This window comes from Gallus gallus, chromosome 1 (genome assembly GCF_016699485.2).
Source record: "Gallus gallus isolate bGalGal1 chromosome 1, bGalGal1.mat.broiler.GRCg7b, whole genome shotgun sequence".
NCBI lineage: Eukaryota > Metazoa > Chordata > Aves > Galliformes > Phasianidae > Gallus > Gallus gallus.
This window is the reverse complement of record NC_052532.1, coordinates 29,332,914-29,346,134: the sequence shown is the minus strand read 5'-3', so window position 1 is coordinate 29,346,134 and position 13,221 is coordinate 29,332,914. Positions and strand designations below refer to the sequence as shown.

General features: G+C 39.2%; 1 protein-coding gene across 3 annotated transcripts in view; it reads right to left on the bottom strand.

Moving 5' to 3' along the window:
- Window positions 1-13,221, bottom strand: part of PDZRN4 (PDZ domain containing ring finger 4) — a 246,615-nt gene that overhangs the window by 84,156 nt on the left and 149,238 nt on the right. The gene's annotated exons all lie outside the window — the stretch shown is intronic.

Genomic DNA, 13,221 nt, shown 5'->3' with positions numbered 1-13,221 from the left:
ATACAGGTCAGAGATCTGGTCGTAGATCACAACCTGAGCTGAAGCTGAAGCCTGCAGTTTTCTCTGGGTCATGTATTTTTATATTCTTTCCTTGAGCTAGGCTAAAGATTGAAATATGCTTTACCTATGTAATCTCTCTTATTAAAAGTAATGGATTTTTTTTTTTCTGGGAGAATGAGGTATGAAGAACGAAACGTAGCACACAATGCATGCATCTGTATTCCACTGAAAATGTTGTGAATGAGAGTGAAAACAAACAAACAAAAAATGTATGTAGATGAGAGTATCTCCAACTGATGGTAGCATTTTATACTGCATCTTCAAGATGTCACACAGAGTAATCTGCAGGTGCGTGGATGTTGCATTTGCAGGCATTAACTCTACACTGCGGCTAACTCTGATTCTCATGGCATTTTAAACCATTTAATCTCACACTGCAAACAGGAAGGCACAATACATAACTGTGATGTTGGCTCTGTCTCATACTTCTTCACACTCAAAAAATCAAAGTCGCCTACGTTTGCCTACCATAACTTCCTTGAACCAAACAACAGAGAAATACTCGGTTCCTCCGTATTTCCTTTTCTTTTGCAAGATGTGAAACTTCCTAACAACCTCCCCGCCACGCTGCCTCCTGTCACCCGTCCATGTCATTGGAAATAATATTTGTAGCCGGCTGTGACAGTCAGCCACCGGGAGCAAAGCTACTTGGCGCTGCCGAGCCAATGACTGCATTCATCACGCGAGCTTTGTTAGTCATTCATTGTGCTCCTTATCGTTCCCTGCCACGGCCCCGGCGGCCCCGCAGCGCGCAGGGAGCGCGGAGCGCTGCGCAGCGTGCGGAGCGCAGTGGGAGCAGCTGCCAGCGCGCCCTGTCCCCTCCCAACCCCGACCCCTTTGTCCTCCTCCCCGTCCTCCCTCTCTGCTCGCAGCCCGAGACCCTCTCCCACATCTGGAGGAATTATTTGAAATGAAAATGTCTCTTGAGGGGGGCTGCAGTTCCCTCCTCTTTCTCCCTCGTCTCCTCATTTTCCTCTGAAATTGACTGCCCCGGCCAACCTTCTGCAGGGACGTGCTTTTAAGAACAGCTGCTGAAACAAAACAGTCTGAGCCATCACGCGTATCTCAGCAGCCCAGCAGGCCTGCAAAGACAGAAAACGGTATTGACAAGTTTGGAAAGGGACGGACGCCGACTCTGATGCAGGCAGGCACTTGGGGCTTTTTTTTCATTAAATCTTTCACTGCTTAACGCAGTCCAACATATCATTCTGTACCTCCAGAGAAAAGCTTTTGGGGGCTGGAGCCAGAGATTAATCCCTCTGTAATTTCCACTGCTGCTGGCGGTACTAACTGCCAGGGGATTTTGGGGAGAGATAATGGGCTGTTAACTTGTAACCTAGGTGTAAAAATGGTCCTAATAAAACCAGGAGAGCTGAGGCCCCATCAATATCCACCACGCACCCATTTTACTGCGTGTAACAGATACAATCTATTTGATGTAAGGCAGGAGGTTCGTCCTAATACAGCTGTTATTGTTGGGGAGATACTCAAACAACTGTCTTCCAGAACAACCCAGTTTAACCTCTAAAGCAAATGTAAAGATGAGAAAACAGACTTAGGAAGAGGACTGGTCTGGATCTTCTTTCGGTGTAAAATGCAATTAAACAGGGTATAAAAACTGTGTATAATTAAACTGGTTTGGAATGATTCTGTCAGATATTCCATAATTAATGTTTATAGAAGAACAGATTTTCTGTTTTGCAAGAATCAGCAGATAATCAGCAGTTGATTGTTAACCTGCAAATATGCTGATCCAGGCGTAATTATTTTTACACATATACCTACCTTCCCTTAAAACATAAGCAAGAGACATTTCCTCTATCTGTAGAACTGCAAAAGCATTACAAGGCCCAATTTCTAAGCAATTCCAATTGTATTTTCTCTGTTTATCTTCTGCAGTTGTTATTTTCTATTTTTTTAAAGGGTGGAATTCCTACTTTCAAATTCTTTGTACCCTGTGTGACTTTGGGCAAAGATTTTTCTATGCCTTATGCTTTCTTGTCCAAAATCAAGATTAATCTTGATATAAGGCTGATAGGTGCTTTGATAATACAGTTAGGGTAATCATCCCAAGATGTAGAATACTACTACTCTCCACTCTGTGCAATGTAACTATAGATACATTATGAACTTAGTGCAAGGTTACTGTAAACCCTTTTTGGACAAAGAAGAATAAGTAAAGATCTGTAGAAGTCAAAGGCCAAACGAACAGAACACTAGGAATCCATCAGTGTGACAAAGAAAATAGGAGAAATTTAATACCACAAGATAGATAGTTTTCATTGGAAACTTCCATACTCCTGGTCTTCTGTTCTTTCCAATTTTCACATGGTACCTTCACCTCTCTGAATCTTCAATTTTTTTGCCCCAGTGGAGCACATTGATGGCTCACACTGGTTTCTATTAAACTTAACTGTGAATTTTCTATATTTCAAGTGAAGATTTGGAAATACAACTAAGCTTGACTGTGGGGTTTGTTTAACCATTTCTAACCATTACTACCATTTCAAGAGGCCTTGAGATGCTAATAGTCAAAATAAATTTCTCCTTTTACAAGAAATTCCATCCGACTCCACCACTTACTTCCTAAGCCTTGTGGCTCATCTCATCCTGTGAAAGAGGTCAGACTTAAGAGCAAGCCATGGAACACATATGGGATGGATAATGATGAATCCTACTACATCAAAAGAAAAATTTAGATGCAACACTTCACCTTTTTTATTCTTCGTGAGGTTGAGTAGTCAATACTAGGGAGTCAGTCACCAGTTTCCAAAAGCTGCTCCTAGACTTTGACAATATCTGCTGTTATTATCAAGTCTGTTCTCATTTATGATTTTATTTTGATTAGGAGAGCAGTCCTAATGTGGCTGAGAATCCAGGTGTACAACAGTAATAAAAGCAGACAGCCCTTAAAGGCATGCCCGTGATAGCTGTGCTATGCATTTTTAGTAACAGTCATTAGCAAAGTTTCTTTCCTGTCCCTTCCTCATCTTATTCCAACCATGCAAAATTCATCACTGAGCAGAAGGCCATCCAAATCTTAGACAATTTTTTCATGCGTTTCCTTGAGGATTTATAGGCCATTATCAGAAGAAAATGCCAAATGACTGCTGGCACCTCCAGTCAGCTGCCAGGAGCTGTAGCGTGATGACACACCAGCAGAACACTGGGAGAAAGCTTGCTTAGTGCTACCTCAATGACACAGCTTTCCACTTGGCCTTGTTTGGCTCATTCTGAACAGAGCTGAAGACTGAAGGATCCATAGAACACTAAGAAAACTGAAAACTGAAACTTCTCAAAATTCAGGCGCGACAAATACCTGACTGCTGGTAGGGCCTTTGAAAATTCTAGAAAAAAAACTGAACAACGCTACCATGAGGACCATATGGAACTTACTCTGCCTTTAACCAACAGAATAATTTGCATTTGTACAAAAAAGCATGAGTAGAACAAACTACTCGTCAACCTATACAATATTCATAATGTCTGTAACATATACAGTGGTTTACCAGCTGACATATGCTACACAAAATGTCACCTCTGGTGAAATGCTTGGGTAAATGGAACTGCTGTTTATATCCTCTGTATGCTGAGTTACTGAGAGACAGAAAAAACCATAACCTAGCTGCACACTTCTTACTTTTGTAAGTAGTTCTCTATGTATCACACTACAGAAAGCTTCAAAGTGTACGTACTTAGAGAAATGAGAAGCAAAGAGCTGAAGCATTGGATATTCTATTAGCAGAGGGAAAAATCTTTCAATTGGCCACGAACTCCACAGCACAGAAGATTAAATTTTAGTAGAAAATTATCAAATCAGCAGAAAATAAAATTGATCATTCGCATGCACACTGAAAAGGCAATATTTTACTGAGAAGACCGAAGCCCTCAAAAACAACATAAAAGCTTGCCATAATGACAGATAGTTCTATTACAAAAGGTACTGAGTGCATAATTAACTACTGCTAATACCTATCTGAATATTTAAAAAGAAGAAAAATTTATTCAAGTGGGATATAAACTATTCATCAGAGCTGTGAAAATATATAAATGAAACAGCTACAGTGAAAACATGCAGTAGTCAGGCTATGTTTATGATCCTCTGACAGGAGATGTATAAATAGGAAAAATTTACCACTCATTCACTAGGGGCTAATGAAGTAGAACTAAGATCACACGTACACCATCACTCAAGAGTAGGACAATTGCAACTTCTCAATTTTATAAGGAACTGCCTGTTCAAGTCACATATTTTGTAACAAAGGTCTTTTTTTTTTTTTTTCCCCAGTCTAAACAGTAAACTGTAATTGGCTCAGAAGTTTCATTTTTCTTAAGCTAATGTTAATTTAATGAGTATTCTCTACACATTTATGGAAATAGGTGATGAAGAACTTTGCTTTCTCCGTTCCCTAGTATCAGGCAGTTACTTATAGCAAGGCACAAAAAGTGCCTCCAGTAGAAGCTTTCTCGTCTGTAAAATGATTTGTATTCTAGCATACACAGCCACAACTCTATGATTTATTTTTAAATTCACAAAGATGAAGAAAGTCTGACCCTGTTCTTTCCATACTATCCAAACTAGTGCAAACATTTAGTTGTAAATGTGCAAATAGTTAAGTATGCATAATTTAAGAAAATGGTTTCTACAGCTAAACACTTGTAATGGATAATCAAAAGTTTACACTCTGTAGACAGGTGCAAGTAAGGTCTAAATTCTCAAACAACGGCAAGTTTCCAATCTCTGAATGTTCATTTAGAGTAATGCAAGCTGCATTACTTTGCCAGCCAATAGAGGCATATGGACAATATTCCTGAATATACTCTCAGTTCTGAAAGCTGTAACATTTGCCACTTGCAAGTGTAAACATATTTATGAATTCTTAGCATCATCTTATTCTGCTGACTTTATTCATCTGCAGCACATAGCATTTTCTAGAAGCTGTGAATGATACGTAATTTAGCTCTCACTGACTGGTTTGAAATACTTCTCATGAATTTACTTTTGTACAGACCCTACAAAAAATGTGAAACCCTGTACTTTCAGTCAGTGGATTAGCCCTAATATATTAGTTTCTTTCTAATTTATTTACACAGTCTACAACACACTTAACAAAGATCTGAGCGCGCCGGGTGCTCTGTGAATACTAAAAAGATAAATGAGAAAACAACAGTGCTAGAAAAATACTCTCCTAAAGCAAACTCTACCCTTCAAGTAGGATCAATGTAATGCCAAAATATATAGGAAGCATGCCTCCCTCCTGCTGCAAATACAAATCTCCACTACACTTACAGTATAAAAGTGTCCTTCCTATAGTACTGACATATTTAATTCTGCATATTGAGTTTCAGAAGCACACTTTACAAATATCTAAACTGGCAAAGGGAAAAACATGTTGCAGTACCTGAAACCTATGAACCTATAAACAGGATGGCAAACTACTGTTTACATGGGTTGACAGTGTTAGGACAAAGGGGAATGGTTTTAAACTAAGACACAGAAGGTTTAGGTCAGATATTAGGAGGAAGTTTTTCACACAGAGGGTGGTGACGCACTGGAACAGGTTGCCCAAGGAGGCTGTGGATGCCCCATCCCTGGAGGCATCCAAGGCCAGGCTGGATGTGGCTCTGGGCAGCCTGGTCTGGTGGTTGGTGACCCTGCACATAGCACGGGGGTTGAAACTCGATGATCATTGCAGGCCTTTTCAACCCAGGCCATTCTATGATTCTACAAACCACAAGCAAGGAGAGTATTAGCATTGCCACAGAGAGAAGGACCACCCTGTTCACTCAGTGCTCACAGCTCATTTATATCCCAAAGATTCAGAAAATGCTGAACGACAACAGCTCACAGTGCAAAGAAGTCCTCCCTGTGAAATCTGAGGGACTCCTTCTGCAAACTGGCAAATCCGGAAGCATGGTTTTAGCAGACTTGACATGTATTCCAGTTCAGGTATTCTCAGTACCTGGCTTGGGAACTCTGTTAAAACTGTTATAAGCATATGAATAATATCAAATAAAGCAAAAGACAAAGATTTCAGCTACCTTGGTTAACAAATCTGCTGATCTAGAGAGAAAGAGGAACAAACAAAATCCCATTTCTTCGAGATAAAAGGAAAGGCTCTAGAACTCTGTCATTCTCTGTCAGTGACTCAATGAAGCTCTGACCATGCATCTTTAACTTCACTCTCTCCATAGGGACCTGCCTGGAATGGAATGACTGATAGAGTCATCATTTACAGACTTTGACCAAAGGAAACCTAAACCTTAGATTCCATCAGAAAAACTGTTAAGGGAGCAAAGTGTTGTTACCAGAAGTGGGGCAGGTCCTGCTCAGCAAAGGCTGAGAGTGATCCTCTTTTTCCTTATAGACTGATTGAAAAAAATAAAAAAATAAGAACAAAAAAACATTCAAGGCAAGGAAGTACGATTTCCTCAATGCAATACTTTATGCACTTAAATTGCTAAGTATAAGATGTAACTATCCACTAGATGAGTCAGCGTACCACTGGAATAATTTTCACAGTAGTTCAACTGTGGAGAGTAATGTTTACTCCACGCTGTTGTTCATATTAGCAATGCCAGTCTGTGTTGCATTATTCAAATGACTATTCATGTGTGTATTGTGGAGTGAAGGTGAGTAACTTAATCAGAGTTCAGTATGTCATGGTATTGAATACATCCATACTCTTTCTAGAAAACCTCCCACAAAAGGAAGAGAAAAGAAACCATAGGAGGCGATTTGGCTGATGGCTTGAGAAGCCATCCCATAATTCTTTATACACCCGAAGTATTTCATTGTTGATGAATTTGCAAATAAATTTTCTAAAACAGTTCAAATCTTTCAACTTTTTAGTTGTTGCTGAGGTACAAGTAGCAACATCTATAGTACTTAATCATTTTGTTTCACCGGTGAACAAAGATTGATATGGTAGTCAGAAAATCAAATTAGAAGAAAGAGACAGGAATAAATATTCTACAGTGTTCCTGTACAATAAAACAAAATCTGATTTTCTCAGCCCTCCTCTTGCACTCAGCTCTTCCTCGCTGCAATAAAAAACCTAGGCATTTCTCAATATATTTCATTAAAAAAAAAAAAAAGAGGACACCATCTTTTCTGAAAACCTGTAACCCAAGGCACGGAGTAGCTCCCAACTTAAATCTCCTGAGGCATGGGGAAGTGGGAGGCTGAGACTGACCCCTTCTCAAGTCACATTAGAAACGGACAGCGCTATTAAGAGCACACAATGACCTTTCTGCACAGTGCAAAGAGGGGGTTTTCTTTGGCAACAGAGTTTATTCAACAGGTCCTATTCTCACACTGCAACTGCTGATCTTTCTTCTCGTTTCAAGGGGAAGATCAATTCAGTCATCCTCAGTGGTGTCTGCAGTGTGTTTGTGGGGGCACAAGAAGTCCAAGAAGGGAAGGATTATTTTACAGCTCCAAGCTCGTGAGGACCCAGGAGGTGAGTGATAATAGCTACTGTCTAAGGAAAGCAAGATCCAGAGCTGAGAATTCAGCCAAGTTTGACCAGCAAAAGTCAAGAAACCTTACCACTCCTAGGGCATCTCTCCAGTGGAGATGTGACTTCTGTGGCAACTGCAACCTTGCACCACATCTCTCAAAGGAGTCTTTGGCCAGCTTTCAAAGCAATAAAGCAGTGGTGTAAGCATGTCACCACATATTGCATAGATTTGAATGCTGCAGCACCCAGCTCTCCCTCTTCTCATGCTCAAAGTTCTCATTTGGTACAAATAGAGAAAATGAGACTTGGAAAGGTAACATCAGAGGAAGCTGAAAATCAATGGAAGCCTCTGCTCACCCACTTCCCTCTGCCTTCGTCTCATAAAAAGGAAAGCTTTCTCCATTAGTACTGAGTTTCTTAGGGTTTCTAGGTGCAGAATGCCCAGAATTAAAAAAGCCATTTACTTTTGGGAAAGTCAATAAAACTACTCAGAAGATGAGCCTGATTCCGTATCTGACATGTTGTCATTGGAATAACTCTTTAGACTTTCACTTTGCTCTATTCTTTCGTCTTTGATAAGGCCCAAAATAGGAATGGAGGTTGTAAAAGAAACAAGGACAAAACTCAGAAGACAAATGTCATTTCAATTTAGGAGGGTAAACTAAGCTTTCTGTCCCACTTCTCACTTTTTTCATATCCCATAGAAGGTACGGGCATGGGAAATAATTGTCATTACTAAGGCGGAAATTTCAAAGCATCAGATATCTGTTGCATACTCTTATAAATGGAAAGGTGAATTCTTCTCCTACCAGCCCTGTTTCCACATATCATTTTAATGGGGGGGAAGAAAATGTGCAAGTTTGCGAAGAGTATATTTCTGCATGCAGTTCATGTCCTTGCTTACCGTGGGGTAACTTGTTCAAGTGTCCTTAACGTTAAGGGTGTCAGTGTGCTTCAACAGCATGGAGCTGCCCTGCATAAGCAGAAACTGACTGAAGTTTCATTGTATTTTTGCCTATCTTCTACTCATTTCAGGAGTTAATTATCTGTAAGAATGTTCTCTTAAAATAATGAATCCATTCGCAGCTGGAGGTCAAGTAAGCAACTGAATAGAGCAAGGGAGCTCATAGAGAAATGACTAAATTAAGGTTCTTAAAGTCTGATTTTCCTATTTAAACTTTAGTCAAGCTCTTCTTCACAAATTATATACAACTGTCTTTAAAATATGGATAAATAATAACCCAAGTGAACCCATTAACGTGAAAATATTATCCACTTTATAATACAACATCTGCACCCTGAAAAAAATGTAGAACAAAGCAACAAGCCTCGATGTGTATTAGCAATCTCAAATAACTATAGATAATGGTGTGGAAAACAGTCTTTTGTTTCCTACAGAGCTCTCTATCTCAAAGCTTGTCATAGACATTACCAAACACATTTTGGTAACTTCAGCTACATCACCAGCTCAGCCAGAAATGCCAGGAAAAAGCACCAATTTCAAGGCAAAGAAGCTCAGATTGCTCCCACATATGAACCTGAAATGTACACAGAAATAAACTCTAATGCACACAGGTGCTACTGTGGAAGTGAAGAACTGCATTCAACACTTGCTGAAGTCGCTACAGGAATATTAGGGAGTCTAATAGGGCATGTTATGTTGCATATCTTGGGCTTACAAGTGAGACCATGGTCAAAGCCCAAATTTTTTAAAAAATAAGTCTTTTTTTCACCATGAACAAGTGAGAAAGAAAGTTTGGCTTCTATACTGAGAAGGTTGTCACATAAACTATAAATAATGGACATACGAATCACACAGGAAACTTCACTTTTGCTTTTCCTCTGTGTTTTCTCTTGGATTGTCAGTAAATATGACATCTATCCTCTCCATTCAGCTGGCTAATGGCCCTCATCTAACTCTGAAACATTGGACTAGCACTTTGGGAAACCATCTGTGTTCATGAAATAAAGATAAAACCAGAGTTGCAAAGGCTTCTGTATTTCCTATCTCCCATTAATTCCCTGCAGATCTTAGCACAAGGTGAACAAGCACTTTTCTCTTAGTGGAACCTTGTGAAATCCTACACAAATGCTACCCCAGGGCATATGGCTGTGACTAAGAAAAGACCTGTGGGTCTTTCCTCAGTGGAACACTTGACTCATCAAACATCATTCCATCCTTCCCTGAGAATGTATTTAGGCACACTAGCTGTATCTCATGGGCATGGTTAACAGAGACAACTGATACAAAGAGTTTGTATGTTCACATACTGTCACAAAATTAAAGCATGAAGTTATTGACATAAATTCACTGCTCTCAGTATAGTACCGAAAGAACAAAATGAGAGATCTAATATTAATAAGGATTAAGAAAAGTTAATTCATATTGCTTAAAACAGATCTAACTGTTCCATTTACTCTACATAGCAGTAGAGTCTCATTTGCTCTTTGAAAGGCATAATCAGTTGAAGGGCACATTTTTCTTCTCTTTGTTCTTTCCCATCAATTTTAATGGGTGCAGAACATCAGTCACATGAAATGTAATGGGACAAGAAGATGGATGAGTACATTTGAAGCTACTAGTCACAGGACAGAAAACATCCTGACAAAGTGACACTGGCAGCATAGGGTTCAACAATAGAGCCTAGACAATATTTAGTAAGTGAAACTACAGTGCTACATGATTTGGTATTCTCACTGGGCAAAATCCTTTCCCTGTCACTATTCATCACGTTCCCAGAGGTCAGACTTTCAAAGACATCCTCTTACTGAACATGACCAAATGACATTTTTAATGCAAGGAAATACGCAAATCTGGGGACAAAGAGGTCATTTGGAGATAAATGGGAACAACCTCCTGTATTAAGAACTTAAAACTACTTAATCAAGAATGTTTTAAATGGTTTAATAAGATTCTCACATCAGATTTAAAATATATTATGCCCAGAGGAGTACGGAGACTTTATATCTAAGCTGAACTTACCAATAGCAAGAGGACTCAATTGCTAATGAACAAGTGGCATAATACCTATTTTTGTAAGTACTTGAAGAATACATCACCAATAATATTTATAATTCTCACAACACTAAAAAGCCTCTGAATAATTGGCACAGAAAAATATAGTATACAAATGCAAAACCAGCATCCCCATTATCTGAGAAGAGGTTCGCAGAAAATTGCAAATAAAATTCCAATCACAGTTGACATTTAGCACACAGTGGAGGAAAAACAGTCTTCCAACAAATTGAACTCAACTCCGCCTGAACTGTAAGGAAGCGTGGGATTCAAGAGCAAAGCTAACACTAATATTGGAAAATGCTGCCAGATCTTAATTCTACTGCAAAAACGTACCTGTGTAATAACTTTACTGATAATCACTGAGTGGATCGATCTAGCATTTTACAATGCTTATTGTGATCACCATAATTATTATTAGTCAATACTACCGTGGTTTCTTCATCAGTTATTAACCGAGATCTCTACAGTTAATCTTTAAAGCTTTAAATAAAACAAAACTTTATACCAGAAAGGGAAAGGTGAAACCAGATATTCAAATATATCCACAAGGAAAGGAACTGAAGCCAGACTTCGAAGTCCCACTGCTGTGCTAAATAAGCCCCATTCCTCAACATGTCACAGACATCCAGCCAGTGGTATGCAATAGCCAGAAGGCAAAAAGCCAGCTTTTGGCACGCACTCCTAAACAGGTCAACATCTTTTTTTGGCATCACAATACACACCGTAATGTGATTGTGTATTCTTTTCTAACAAATACTGTGTTGGAAGCCATTTACATAAGCACTCCTTGATATATATACTCTCCTCTTCCACTAGATTCCACTGCTCTCTAACAGCACCTCTACAAGAAGCATACGCTGGTAAAAACAGGAGAATTTTTCCAACTGCCCTACCAGAACACCACGTCACATATCTCACAATGGGAAATCCACCAACAAAGGAAATTTCACATCAGGAGAAGGTTTGAGATTTCACAAAGAGTACAAATAACTCTGGAAAGAGTAAAACTTTTTTTGGTAGAAGAGAACTGTACTCACTTTTGGCTTCCATATTTCATTTTACGTACAATAACTCTACTTAAACAGTCACGAACGTAAGATGGTTCAAAAGTTAGCTAACCCAAATGTTTCTCTAAAAAAATACTCACACATTTTTGGAAATTTCTTTCCTATGTTTCTTCTTAACAAGAACATTTTGGTGATATATTTACTATCTCTTTATTAAGCATTTTGAACAAATAATAGACACCAGGGAGAAGAATCTAGACAGCACATACACTTTCTGGAATTCCTGTTTATACACTTAAGGATCTGTGTCTTTCCTGACTGTAATAGCAGAACATAAAACAAATAGAAAGTTTTTTTTTTTTTAAAAAAAGCCTTAAAACACATTACAGTAAGAGAAATGGTGCCATCTGCACTTTTAGTAACCCTGAATATTGACAAAGCCGATATTCCAAATACCGAACTTTAACTAATAATTGAACCTCCTTCTCCTATCTTTTCCTGCAATTAAAAATGTTTTTAACTGACAATTCATATGCCCATGGATATCATAAGGAAACTGAATACATCATATTCTAGCTATGAGAAAGTCTGAATAGTGATTATTCCCCAAGCAGTTTCCCTGCAAGTCCATCACTTTAATATGCAAAAAGCATATTACAAGTACGACTCAACATATGAAATAGGTCAGTCCATTGTTCCGTTATACTGCAGGTAACCAAAGATAATATTTTTTTCTGATTATTTCAATTGTTCAGTCCTGCGAGAGGATTTTCCACACAGTCCACCCCTTTCCACGCTGTTTTGTCGTCAGGGCACAAGTGCTGGCACTGCAGTTAGACTTGGCACCACAGTTAATTCTTTCTCTGACATACGAGAGCAATCAAACACTTCATGACTTTGTGGACCTTTCCCAGCAGCCTCTCCAGCTTGCCACATGCAGACATGAAAGTTGTGTAGACATCTGCAAGCAAAAAGGCATATCCAAGAGTGTAGTGGCAGAACCTGAGATCCTCAGCAGAAACTGGGCAGAGTCTCATGCCATGCAGCCACAGCTGGCTCCTGCTGGTACACTGAGGACAAACATCTCCCTTTTCCTTAGGGCCACGCATGACTTCTAACCCCACAGCCTCACCACTCCAGCAGTGATGACTACCTCAGACACTCTGAATTACCTACTTTCTTGAGGGTTTGCTGTTTCTTAAATCTTTCAAGGTCACCCCAATTCCTTTCCATTATCTTAAGCAGTCAATTAAACCTGACTCGTATGAGTGAACTTTTCCCAGTGATTGTGAAGATGTTCTTTTAATGAAAAGCATCTTCTCAAGACAGTAGAATTCCAAGAGCCAGAAAAAAAAAAGTAATGGTGTGGAATAAAACAACAACAAAAATCCTCCAGCTAGTTTGAGAACACAAGGCTAAGCTGCATCTATCAAATTAAAGGTGCTTGTAGACTTTTGCAGATGGAGTTCTCTCAGGTTCAACTCTGGCACTAATGCATATGAAGCATATGAATTGTACACATGACTTGGTAGGAATATTACTCATTCTATGCTGCTTATGTTGTTTCAGAGGTCAACCTTCATGGCCAAAACCTCCAGGGAACAAACCATACACAGTCAGACCACAAAGGAAATGAAAACGAATATTTGCTTTGCTTCATTTCACTGATTAT